The 13,984-nt window shown below is 39.5% G+C and overlaps 1 protein-coding gene across 22 annotated transcripts in view; it reads left to right on the top strand.

The window, feature by feature from the left end:
- Positions 1-13,984, top strand: part of SLC20A2 (solute carrier family 20 member 2) — a 124,097-nt gene that overhangs the window by 2,797 nt on the left and 107,316 nt on the right. For 6 of the 22 annotated variants that reach the window (XM_078347644.1, XM_078347636.1, XM_078347638.1 and 3 more), the window contains exons 2-3: positions 4,589-5,134; positions 5,662-5,777. The exons of 6 other annotated variants lie outside the window; for them this stretch is intronic. The gene's annotated coding sequence lies outside the window, so the exon portion shown is untranslated. Of the gene's footprint in view, positions 1-3,412; positions 3,532-4,588; positions 5,778-13,984 lie in introns of all 22 variants that reach the window. 10 more of the 22 variants (XM_078347639.1, XM_078347633.1, XM_078347631.1 and 7 more) reach the window with 5 other exon arrangements.

A 13,984-nucleotide genomic window follows, 5' to 3' on the forward strand; every position in this document is an offset into this window, starting at 1 on the left:
TCTAACAGTTCGAATCTTGTTGGGTGTTTAAAGGACTGGAGAGTTGGAGGTGTGTCTTTGTGATTAAAAAAGCATACTGGAACTTAGCTATCAGATGATTCTGGTGGTCCATCTTTGGGAAGAGGAAAAGATGAAGAATGCTTTGCTAGTATTTACAAGAGGGTTTCTTAAAGGCATTCTCTTTGGGGAGGGGAGGATTTGGGAGTTGTCAATACAAGGATCTTAAAAAAGACGTACATGTGGCCGGGCGCGGTGGCTCAAGCCTGTAATCCCAGCACTTTGGGAGGCCGAAACGGGTGAATCACGAGGTCAACAGATCGAGACCATCCTGGTCAACATGGTGAAACCCCGTCTCTACTAAAAATTACAAAAAATTAGCTGGGCATGGTGGCGCGTGCCTGTAATCCCAGCTACTCAGGGGGCTGAGGCAGGAGAATTGCCTGAACCCAGGGGGCGGAGGTTGCAGTGAGCCGAGATCGCGCCATTGCACTGGGTAACAAGAGCGAAACTCCGTCTCAAAAAAAAAAAAAAAAAAAAGACGTACATGTTTGTCTTTTGGAGTGAATTTGTGACTGATTCTTGTCACCACATGCATCTTCAGGCACTTCCCCAACTTTGATATTTATGGGCAGTCCACTAGTAAATGAAGTAAAGAAGAGGGGAAAAGTGGGGCTGGGTAGGTGGGGAGCAAAGCATGCCTTATTAGGTTTTCATTTGGGCAAAACTTAGAAACCTCCACAGGCCTCTGTTACAGAAACCATTCCAATAACATTATATGCGTTTGTAAATCTCTTATGTGTTATTCGTATCAAGAAATACGGAGAATATCCTTTTATGTGCTTTTTAAAGATGGAACTGATTTAGAATACAATATATTACCATACATGAAAAAATTCAAAAATTTTTTGTCATTTTTGGAAAACCATAGTGAGTATAATAACAATATTGGCTCCTGTTCATAAGGCATTTAAATGGTGTGTTTCCTATGACAGGAAGACAGTCCTTTCTCAATCCTTCAAAATTTGGCCCTAGATGGAGTGCCCTTTACACTCCCTGAATGCGGGGACTTTTTCTGTCTCACTCATGTTTTTCCCTGGGGCCTAGAACAGAACCTGGCATATGAAAAGTGCTAAGTATGAGCACCTTCCCTGGGGAATCCTCTTTCCGCTTTCTGGTAGTGAAGATCCCACCTGCCTTTAGGTGAGGGCCCCTCCAGCCTGACTTTCTCTGCAGAGCCTGGAGCCCACAATGACTCTTTGAACATTAACTGTGTATACTACACTCTGTGGCAGTTAATCTTTTAAAGCTTTATATTGTTACCTGAGTGTTTCATGTATTTTGTTTCCTTGCCCAAAATATAAGCTCTTCAAGGTTAGGGGATGTCCTATTTTTGAGAATTGCTTTGGTGTCCATAATATATATGTATATATACAGAGTAGGTTTGTATTTACCTATTGAATGAATGTTACATACCATGGGAAACAGCAAAGATATTCAGAATGGTAGGTAATGTTTTCATTAGGCAAACCTAGTGTACACATGTGAAACAGTACTAGGATTTGGAGCTAAATAAGATTTAATATTTATGTCATGCTTAAAATGTATAACAATCCTTTGAAGTAGGTACAATTATTTTCTCATTTTTCAAAGGGAAAAATGGAGACTCAGCAAAGTAATTAAGTTTCTTGCTCAAGATCGTACTGGAAGTCATAAGTAGACAGTCTGGCTCCAGACCCAGTGCGGTTTCTCTGGGGAGATTTACTTTAGACTTCGAAGAGAGATCTAAGCACTACTCTAGCAGCTGTAAGAGATGTTCTTTTAAAAATTTCAAAGTAGCCTGAGAGACTGCAGTGTCTCTAAACTACAGAAGCAATGCTGAATTTTCTATATAGAGGAATTGGTAATGGAATGGTTAAGGGGACACTATCTGTATATTGAAATGACTAAAGATGCGTCAGAGAAACTGAATTTTGAATCTCAAAGCTGAGGATTATAATTCTTTATACATGTTGAATTCTAGGACAGTGATTCACCAGGACATAGGACAATAACTGCTTCTTACTAATTTAGTATCAAAAAACTTACGCCAAATGAAATAATACTGAAGGACACTGGATATCTTACGGCATTTCTTTTTTTAAACGTACTAGATTTGAAGACCTAGTGGTAGTAATTTACCTTAATGTGGGTATTACTAAAGGTTTCTTGTACACTTCTGTCCATTTGCTTTGTCTTTTTGTAGAAATTTTTTTTTTTGAGACAGGATCTCACTCTGTTGCCCAGGCTAGAGTGCAGTAAAGTGATCTCACTGTAGCCTCTGCCTCAAGCAATGCTCCCACCTCAGCCTCTAGAGTAGCTGGGACTACAGGCATGCACCACTGTGCTCAGCTGATTTTTAAATTTTGTGTAGCGATAAGGTCACACTATACTTCCCAGGCCGGTCTTAGACTCCTGGGCTCAAGCAACCCTCTTCCTGCCTCAGCCTCCCAACTGCTGGGTATGTCAGTGAGCCACTGTGCTTGGCCTTTTGGTAGAATCTTTTTGTTGTTGTTTTGTTTTTGTTTTTTTTTTTTTGAGATGAAGTTTCGCTCTTGTTACCCAGGCTAGAGTGCAATGGCACGATCTTGGCTCACCGAAACCTCCCCCTCCTGGCTTCAGGCAATTCTGCCTCAGCCTCCTGAGTAGCTGGGATTACAGGCACGCGCCACCATGCCCAGCTAATTTTTTGTATTTGTAGTAGAGACGGGGTTTCACCATGTTGACCAGGATGGTCTCAATCTCTTGACCTCGTGATCCACCCGCCTCGTGTTTTGTTTTTTTAGATGGAGTCTGGCTCTCTTGTCCAGACTGGAGTGCCATGGTGCAATCTTGGCTCACTGCAGCCTCTGTCTCCCCTGTTCAAGTGATTCTCCTGCCTCAGCCTCCCAAGTAGTTGTGATTATAGGCAGCTACCACCACACCCAGTTAATTTTTGTATTTTTAGTAGAGACCATGTTGGCCAGGCTGGTCTTGAACTCCTGGCCCAGGTGATCTGCCCATCTGGCCTCCTAAAGTGCTGGGATTATAGGTGTGAGCCACTGTGCCCGGCCTTTTTGTAGAATCTTGATCCACTTTCTCAGATTGTATTGAGTGATAGAGAACACTGTTGGGGTCAGGAGGTCATGTCAAACCAAGTAATTTTTTTTTTTTTGGTGGAAAAAAATGTAAAATTGTGTGGTTGATTTGGTGATACAACTGGAATAAAGTCAGTTGGAAGCTGTTTAGAATTAGATGAGGGCCTACAAATTCCAGCAAGCTAAAGAACAGTGGTATTCTCTGAAAGCCCCATTATGTCTCCCTTTTGTTGGGAGCTGACAGTATGATTTGGGGGACATCGGGCATCAACAGTCACTGAATCTAAATGGCTCCACAGATAGGGGAGTATATACATCACCACACCAGCTGTCCAGGAATCAGGAGGAAGTACCCTTGAATGAAGCATGGGCTGCAAGCCTGGTTAGCAGCCAGGGAGGACACACGTAAACGCTGCAGGTACAGTATTCTGTATTACACAAATTGTTTCCACTGGGAAGGATTTCATGTCATTTATCTTGGGGGTAGCTTCAGAATTTGAGTCAGTGATGAAACGACCTTCTGCTTTCATTATGCTCTCATAAGAAGATCACATATTTCTTATGTGATAGGATGGCCTGCATAAAATAAACTTGTAATAATGAATATGAACCTATACACCTTGTGTTCTGTTTAAGTATCTGAGGAAGTAATTTGGAAAACTTGAGTTAAAATAATCTATTTTGAAGTTTTTATCCAATTGGCATGTTAGCCCTAATCTTCATTTCAGGCTTTTCTCTAAATGGGATGCTTTTAGGGAAAGAGAAAATGATACATTGATTAATTTATTTTCAGCCTACGAAGCTAGGATAATTCAATGAAATCTCTACTGGCCCCATATTATGAACTTTAGGGTCAGAGAGCTTGATTCTGAATGTGATCTATTTTTTTTTTTCTGTGACTGCCTTGGAAGTGATCTATTCTTTAACTAGGAATGTACAGCAGAATGACCCAGGTCTTATCCTGAAAGTAACAGATGTCTTCACTTAACCCCGGAGATGCATATTTGGTAGAGCTGCTGCCGCAGGCCCCAGACATTAGTATTAAACTATTCTTAAGTGATTCTGGTGCCTCTTCCAGTAAGGAGAACCAGCCCTGTATTTTATATTTTAGAAAACCTGGGCAAACAAATGACTTGCCTAGATTTGGTTCAGTGATACGAGGATTTAATCAACAGATAATACAGTTTCAGAATCCTATGGCTGGAAGAAGTTTACTAAGTAGTCATCAACTCAGTAGTTCATTTTACAGATGAATATAAACCATGCTTGTCAATTATTTGCAGTACTTTTATTGTATACCCTGTGATGCCCTTTTTAATTTTTTTGAAAATACTGTATAAACTCAAGTGAAACATTAAAATTCTTATTAGAATGATTTTTCAGTCTTAGCTAAAATATAATATTGTATGAAAATTTGCACTGCATTGTTAGTTTTTTTTTTAATCTAGTTGATTTTCAACTTTTCTTTTTTTAAGGCATCTCCTTGGAAACAATGCCATCTCTGAATGTGAGAGATAATCCTAGTTTCAGCATGTCTGCAGCAGAGACCAGTACATCAGGCTTATTCCCACAGGAAGTCTCCTAAAGCCTGTGGTGCAGCAACCATTTCCAGGACTAAATAATAATGTGTCAGATGCCTGTGAGTGGACTGCCTGGCCAAATGACTCACGAAGATATTCATGGAAGAATAGTCAAAAACCAAAGAGAAGGTTCATTCTAGAAGCACCTTCAATTCCATCGAGGATTTTTGAAAAGCTGAAGAAGAAAGTTCTGAAAATATGAGTGACAGGACTCCAGCACGTTTCTCTAGTTGCTTCTTACATTATCTTTGTTAACCCATTTTTCTGTATAATATTTGAGTTATTTTCCACTACTGCAATGGCTGGTAATTTACTTAGGCTCAGAGTTTTACTCTGTATGGACAGAGAAACAGGACGTAACAGCAGTGGGAGAACAAATAGGAACAGTTCATTGGGATGTTGGTCCCCAGAAATTGGCTTTCATGGACTAATTCCTACAGGGTATGGTGTGTTGAAGAATTGCTTTTTCATAGTGATGTGTGCTTCTTGTTCGTACTCCTATGACTTTAATTTCGTCTTTCTTTATCTACTCCTAGCCTCTGTATGTGCCTACTTTTTTTGAATAATTTTTGGCACTGAAGATCTAATGACTGTATTTTTTCAGTTTAAAAATTATATCTTCAGAAATAGACCTCTGGCATAGTTGTATTCTACCATAGGTTATTTTCTAGGATCAAGAATAGAACAGTTTCCATTCTCTCCAGCATGAATCTCTCCAGCATGAAAAAGTTCGTCTGTTCTTTTTCAGTGTTTTGATGTTGTTCTCATATTCTAGCTGGAAATGAAGGGTAATCTGTATGTTCTATTTTCAGTTTTCTGGGAGACCAGAAAAACTTGGGTAGTAGAAATGTGTAGAAAATTTACGGTGTCTCCTAACCATGTGTTAAACTTGCATTAAGCTTTTTTAGCAATATCGATGTCTGTTACCTCTTCTTTCCCTTTTATTTTATTTATTATTTTTGAGACAGTGTTGTTCTGTCGCCCAGACTGGAGTTTGATGATGTGATCTTGGCTCACTGCAACCTCTGCTTCCCGGGTACAAGTAATTCTCGTGCCTCAGCCTTCCGAGTAGCTGGAATAACAGGTGTGCACCACCACATCCCACTAATTTTTGTAGTTTTTAGTAGAGATCAGGTTTCACCATGTTAGCCAGGCTGGTCTTGAACGCCCAACCTTAGGTGATCTGCCCACTTCACTCTTGGCTCACTGCAATCTCTACCTCCTGTGCTCAAGCAGTTCTTGTGCTTCAGCCTCCTGAATAGCTGGGATCACAGGCATGGGCCACCAAGCCCAGCTAATTTTTGTAATTTTGGTAGAGATGGGGTTTGCCATGTTGTCCAGGGTGGTCTTGCATGCCTGGCCTCAAGTGATGCACCCGCCTCGGCCTCCCAAAGTGCTGGTATTACAGATGTGAGCCTCTGCACCCAGCCTAATGGACACATTTTTAGTAAGTAGTTTGTTGATTAGAATGAAGAGCACTTGGTATAAGTACATGTTATTGTTTTCAGCTGTTATGGCTAAGTCAGTTGACCTCCTCAACCATTTTCTCTTCTGTAAATTGAGGACAATTTTTGCTTTTATGAATGAAGTCTTACCCAACAGGGAGAAGTATAAACAAAGAAACATATTTTTAATTTAGTGAAGCAAAATTCCATACATCATTTTAAAAACATCGTTTCTTTCCCTCATAGGCCTCTTCTGCATCATTCTTTTAGCTTCCTTCTGCCCTGTTTGTCGCTTGGTCCCACCTTTATATTTTTCCTCTTTGGTCCAGAATTTCTTGTTTTTCTTGTATTTTGCCCCCCATGACTCAGCCTAGTCTCTCTGTCCTCTCTGGACTTGGGTGTGCCTCCTTCCTCGAGTGCCACCTCATCTTTGGCTGCTGTTAGCCCTCCCACCTGCACACTTGCCACTTCACCCTTGCCTGCGGTGCACTTGCATTCTGTTCAGCCTGGTCAGTGCTGCTCCATTCCTCTCCACCGCCTCGGTCTTCTGTTTCATCTAGCTCTGGTTCTTTCTTGTCTCCACATTTATGTTCTTTTCTTCCTGTGCTCGTTAATCCTTGTGTACTTGCTTCTTGAGCTCTTTTTTAATTTATAGGTATTACTAGATGGATTTGTTGTCTGCCTTTGTATAGAACACACATCCTTACTGTGTATTTCCTGAGTAGCCAGGATGAATCCATTATTATTAACTTTCCTTGGAACATTGAGCTTCCTGTGTTTTCTGCTTCTGAGAATTAGATTAGTATTCTAGAAGACTAATACTACTTTTAAGACACATAGGCTGCCCTTTCAGCCCTTTGTTCAAGAGGTTGCAACATATATCACTCCCTTGAAAGAGTAAACAACACCCAAAGCAAGTTTGGGGTGGAGGTGGGGGAGGGCAGGAAGAGAAAGGTAAGTGCTAGAAAAGGACTCATCAATAATTTGCAGAACTGGACTGAAATCTAAAAGCATAAACCTTAACATTTTTTAGGTAAAAGGTGCCTGGAAAGAATAAAACACATCAGTACTTCTGTTAACTAGTTTTAATATTGGGTCATTTGTAGTTTACATTCTCCTTTAAGTTTTACGACCTTCAGTGTTTTACAAAGCAGAGACTTAATCTTGTAAATATTTTATTTTTGAGAGAGTTGATGTCTCCTTAAATTTTAACCTGTGTCATTTTGTAATTATACTATAATAGTCTTAGAATGCCATTAACAACCAACCCTGTTCGTTTCTTGTGTGGAAAAGCTTATAAATTGTGTTCTTGCCCCTCTGAACCCTGTAGTTCTATCAGAGTGAAAATGAAGCTTTTGGCAAAACTTTATATTAGGCTGTTGACTCACACTGTCTCATATTTTTTTATTCTTCTATGAATATGGTGCTATCCTGTCATTTAATGTATGTGAACTGCTAAAGGTAGACTGCTGTAAGTGCATTTCTTAAAAATTCCTATTTATTAACGTTCATGGTGTTTAAGATACAAGAACGGCCTTACAAAGCGGGGATGATTGTATTGAAGTTCTTTCTGCTGAGCCTGGCTTGTGAGGGTGGTTGTTTGGGTATCTTGGAGCTAAAAGAATAGCTAAGGGTCCACCAATGGTCCCGTAATATTCACCACAAGAGCAGTTAGTAAAGAATGGCCGCAAAGCCACATTAGGCTACTGACGAGGAATTTACGTAGTTGTGCCAGGTCTGCCCTGTGTTCTGGAACTATAGAGATGAGTAAGGTATGGTCCTTTCTCTCTGGAGGCTCACAATTCAATAGGGAATATTAATAAGTGAATGATTGCAGTATAGCATGGCCAATGCTAAAATATATGTGTATAGCAGCTATTGCAGGAACTGATTAATAGGGAGAGTCTGGCTGGGCATGGTGGCTCACACCTGTAATCCCAGCACTTTGGGAGACCGAGGTGGGCAGATCCCTTGAGGACAGGAGTTCAAGACCAGCCTGGCCAAAATGGTGAAACCCTGTCTCTACTAAAAATACACAAATATTAGCTGGGCGTGGTAGCAGATGCCTGTAATGCTAGCTACTCCAGAGGCTGAAGCAGGAGAATCCCTTGAACCTGGGGGGCGGAGTTTGCAGTGAGCTGAGATCGTGCCACTGCTCTCCAGCCTGAGTGACAGAGTAAGATTGTGTCTCAAAAACAAAACAAAAGTAACCATATTACCTTATAGTCAGTGCTTTCTTTAGTTAAAAGAAGTTTATTTAGCCTGATCAGTTTACCAGATGTCTTTTTCAGTCACTTTTTTCTCTTCCATAAATCCATTCTCAGAAGTTGCAACAGTTGAGCATATTTGACCAAAATGTACCACAGGCTTCTGAAACCTATTCAGAAAGAAGCCTGTCAACATGATTGGAGTGGGTCTTCACAATGACTGCTTTCAGGAAGGCTGGAGTAAAATTCATGGATACAGAAGTTTTGGAGTATGTTAGAAAATCATTAAGTCTTTGTATAGTTATAATCCCAACACTGGGTTATATTTATTTAATACCAACCTGAGTATAGTTCCTGAATAATATCTGTTTTGGAGAGTTGGACAAAGTTAACCTTTTTGCTCTTTTAAAAGGTGGTGTTTAAATTAACTTCCTTTAACAGCACCGAACTAGACAATCTGCATTTCTAATGTAGAAAAAAAAATGACACAGTGATTTGATATTCTGTTTATGTTTTATTATCTTCCTAAATTATCAGCTCTTCAAAATATGGGTCTCTGGCCTGTATACTATCGGATATATTAAGTTGGGTTAATTTTTTGCCTGAAAAATTTCATTCTTCTGACTGAGGTTGTTTGGGTTAGTTAAAAAAAAAAAAAAAGGCTGGGCGCAGTGGCTCACGCCTATAATTTCAGCGCTTTGGGAGGCCAATGCTGGTGGATCACGAGGTCAAGACATTGAGACCATCCTGACCTACATGGTGAAACCCCGTCTCTACTAAAAAAAAAAAAAAAATTAGTAGCTGGGTATGGTAGTGCGTGCCTGTAGTCCTATCTATGTCGGGGGCGAGGCAGGAGAATCACTTGAACCCAGGAAGCAGAGGTTGCAGTGAGCCGAAATTGCTCCACTGCACTCCAGCCTGGGTGACAAAGCAAGACACTCTCAAAAAAAAAAAAAAAAAATTACATATTCAGCACATGATTAAACTTGTACATTAGATTGTGATTTTGTGTGTTATAAGGATTGTTACTGGGGTAATCTTAAAATTTCGGTGTTTGCATAGAACTACCCGCCCAGGATTTTGATAAAGATCAAAATATATATTGTATCTAAAATCTCTTTTTAAAAAGTTTTTATTTTGCTTATAATCAAAAGGTTTAAATAAGGTTAGTGTATATTTTATGATTAGTATTATTTTGTATTGACGTAATATTCAGAGAGAGGAAAACTGTATTCCCATAGAAAGGCAGACTTGGTGTATTAATATTCCAAAGCTTAGTTTAAGCTGGTGATGATTAGAAAAGTGGCTTTCATTTGTGTTCTCTGGAAGATTCTCAATAGGCCTGTGGGTATGTGAACAACAGCATGTGTAATCTCCGTAATGAATGTCTTGTTAGCAGAAATGTCTGGGGCATTGCTGAGATGTCGAATGAGCTAAGGTACTGGTTTTTTGTCTTTCACCGCTCTCTATTATGTTTTTTGAGAAACTGAGATTTTCCTGACAATGTTTTAGTTTTTCTTGGATATTTATTAATGCTATTAATAGTAATAGTTTCCGTTAAGGACCCTCAGTAGGCTCTTGACATACATTTAGCCCATTGCTATTACTTACGTAATTTTCTAATAAAATTTAATGTTATGAAATATATTTTCTGGAATATACTAATAGAATATATCATATATACTAATATAATAGAATCATATAAGTAATATTATTCTTATGTTTTTGAGATGGAGTTTTGCTCTTGTTGCCCAGGCTGGAGTGCAATGGTACAGTCTCGATTTACCACAACCTCTACCTCCCAGGTTCAAGTTATTCTCCTGCCTCAGCCTCCTGAGTAGCTGGGATTACAGGCATGCACCACCAATGCCTGGCTACTTTTGTATTTTTAGTAGAGATGGGGTTTCTCCATGTTAGTCAGGGTGGTCTCAAATTCTTGACCTCAAGTGATTCACCTGCCTCAGCCTCCCAAAGTGCTTGGGATTATAGGCATAAGCCACTGCGCCTGGCCAGTAGTATATTACTATATTATAAGTAATATATATTATAAGTAATATAGTAATATCTATAATAGAATATGTAAGTAATATATAATAGAGTAACAATAATTATATTAATATAGTATAATAAATTACACTAATATAGTAATATAAATGAATTAATATATCCCTATTATTAATATAATGTTATATTATAAGTAAATAGATGTTAGAGGAGCCCTTCAGATGAATAGATTGGTTGTATTATATTTTATTTTTTTAATTAAAATTTAAAAATTTTTTAAATTTTAAAATTTCTTTATCACATTTAAAAAATGAGGAAATGGGCTAGGTGTGGTGGCTCATACATGTAATTAGAATGCTTTGAGAGGCCAAGGCAGGAGGATCACTTGAGCCTAGGAGTTCAAGACCAAGCTAGTTAACATAGCAAGACTCCATCTCTTAAAAAACAAAAATGAGCTGGGTGTGGTTGCATGTGCCTGTAGTCCCATCTACTTGGGAAGGTGAAGTGGAAGAATTGCTTGAGCCGAGAAGTTTGAGGTTACAGTGGGCTATGATCATGCCACTACCCTCCAGCCTGGTTGACAGGGTAAGACTCAGTCTCAAAAAAATAAAATAAAATAAATAAAGAGGAAATTGAGAGAGGATATGATGGAATTGCCCAAGATCATGCAGAAAGTAAATGATGAAGCCAGGATTTTAATCTAAGTCTGGTTAAATCTTGTGCTTTCAACTACTTTTCTCTACTGCCTTTTAAAATATTTCCCCTTGAAAAAGTAAAATTTGGCTGTTTTATAAATGCGTATTCTTTTGAGCTAAGGAGTACTCTTTCAACCCTGTGCTATACACCTGTTTTTTTTTCAAAATAACTTATCTTTGTTCCTGGTTATAGAAGTAATAAGATTCAGTGTTAGAGTAATCAGTGCTTAGTGGTAATAGAAAATCAGATCATTCAGAAAGGTATATAGAAGATAGTAGTGAAAATGACTAGTAATTCTGCCACCCAGAGGTTAACATTGTGATGCATAGTCTTCCTTTTTGGTGTATAAATGCGTACACATAATGTTTTTAAAATATAATAGATTTATAATAGGCATGTTGTTTATTTATAATTCTAATTTCACTTATCATATCTTGGCCATTATTCTGTCATTATACATTTATATTTTCATTTAAAATTTTTTCTCCACTTTTTTTTAAATTTTATTTTTTTCTCCATTTTTAAAAGTAAACTTTTTTAAGAAAAGTTTTAGATTTACAGGAAAGTTGCAAAGATTAATAGAGTTCCCATATACTCTACATCCAGTTTCTTTTTTTCTTTCTTTCTTTCTTTTTTTTTTTTTCGAGACAGTGTCTTCCTCTCTTGCCCAGGCTGGAGTGCAGTGGTGCAATCTTGGCTCACTGCAACCTCCACCTCCTGGGTTCAAGTGATTCTCCTGCCTCACCCTCCTGAGTAGCTGGGACGACAGGCACACAGCACCACACGTGGATAATTTTTGTATTTTTAGTAGAGATGGGGTTTCACCATGTTGGTCAGGCTGGTCTCAAACTCCTGACCTCATGGTTTGCCCGCCTTAGCCTCCCAAAGTGCTGGGATTATAGGCGGGAGCCACCGTTCTGGCCCACTCTTTTTGTTTGTTTTGTTCTGAGACAGGATCTTGCTCTGTCACTCAGGCTGGAGTGCAGTGGTGCGATCTCAGCTCACTGCAGCTTCCACTATCAGGCTCAAGCAGTCCTTCCACCTCAGCCCCCCAAGTAGCTGATACTACAGGGGCACACTGGGCAAATTTTTCCTTTTTTTTTTTTATAGAGGCAGGGTCTTGTTATGTTGCCCAGGCAGGTCTCAAACTCCTGGACTCAAGTGATCCACCCACGTTGACCGCCCCCCACCAAAGTGCTGAGACTACAGGCAGAAGCCACTGCACGCAGCACCAGTTTCTCCTATTGTTAACATTTTACATTCATGTCATACATTTGCTAAAATTAATGAACCAATATCAATACATTGTTATTAACAAAACTTCATACTTTATTCAGATTTCAGTCCTCGGCTGTGACAGTTTCTGAGACTTTTTTTTTTTTTTTTAATGACCTTGACAGTGTTCAGGTTCACCAGTCAGATATTTTGTAGAATGTTGCTCAATTGAGATTCTCTGTTGTTTTTTTCATGGATAGACTGGGGTTAGGAGTTTCAGGGAGGGAGATCACAGAGGCAGCAGGCCATTTTCATCACATCACTTCCGAGGTATACACAGTCAACATGACTCATCAGTGATGATGTCACCCTGCTAGGGTTATGTTTGCCCGGTTCCTCCACTGCAGAGTTCCTCCTTCTTAACCTCTTTCTGTGCTTCCACCTTGGAAGGCAGCCAACACTTAAGGAGTGGGAAGTTTTGCCTACCTCCTTGAGGGCAGAAGATCTATGTAGATGATTTGGAGTTCTGTACAGGAGCTGTATCTGTCTCTTCCATTTCTTTATTCAACATTTATATCCGTATGTGCTCATGGATATTTATACCCTGGGTTATAATCCAATGCTACTTTATTTATTGCTCGGATTGTTCTAGCTTTTGTCATCGGGAGCTATTTCAGTTGGTTCCTGTGCCCCCTTGCCATATCCCTATCATCGTGGGTTTATATTTAATTTTTTAAATAGCTGCATGGTATTCCGTTGTAAGTATGTACTCTAATTGATGGTAATTTAGGTATCAGATCAGTTGAAAACAATACTGTGATAAGCAGTATTCAGAAGACATTTATGAAAATTGCTAATCATGTACTCAGAGAGGTCTGCCCATTTTACTTTTTTTTTTTTTTTTGAGACAGAGGCTTGCTCTGTTGCCCAGGTTGGAGTGCCGTGGCCTGATCTTGGCTCACTGCACTCTCCAACTCCCAGATGTAAGCAATTCTCCTGCCTCAGTCTCTCGAGTAGCTGGGACTATAGGTACTCTCCACCATGTCCAGCTAATTTTTGTGTTTGTGGTGGAGACAGGGTTTCACCATGTTGGTCGCTGGTCTGGAATTTCCGACCTCAAGTAATCCACTCACTTCCATCATGAGCCACCGTGCCCAGCCATTTTACATTTTATGTGATATGTGACTCTTAACAATACCTAAGCAGATTTCGGAGGCGTGAGCATTCTCACCTATGGAAAATAGAGGTGTATCTATCACCAGAGTTGCCTTCCTTCGTTTTTCTGTATTTCCTTCAACGAGCGATGATGGTGGGTGTGGCACCAGCAGTCCTAAAGAGCTGCTGTGAGACACCTCTGCCTTCTCAATATACAGTTGGCTGCTATAGACAGCTACCAGATGAATTAAAACTCAATTCAGAAAAAAACAGCATTCTTAGAGTAAAAATATTAGACCTTGAAGCAACTTTAGAAGTCATCATGCTTTACCCATGGATTTTAGAAACAGGAAACTTTTTATTAGGTGAGATGGTTTGCCTGGAATTATGCAGTAGCAAAAGCATTTAAGAATTTGGATTTCTAGGCCGGGCGTGGTGGCTCACGCCTGTAATCCCAGCACTTTGGGAGGCCGAGGTGGGTGGATCACGAGGTCAAGAGATCGAGACCATCTTGGTCAACATGGTAAAACCCCGTCTCTACTAAAAATACAAAATTTAGCTGGGCATGG

The sequence above is a fragment of the Callithrix jacchus genome, chromosome 13 (assembly GCF_049354715.1).
Source record: "Callithrix jacchus isolate 240 chromosome 13, calJac240_pri, whole genome shotgun sequence".
NCBI classification, from domain to species: domain Eukaryota; kingdom Metazoa; phylum Chordata; class Mammalia; order Primates; family Cebidae; genus Callithrix; species Callithrix jacchus.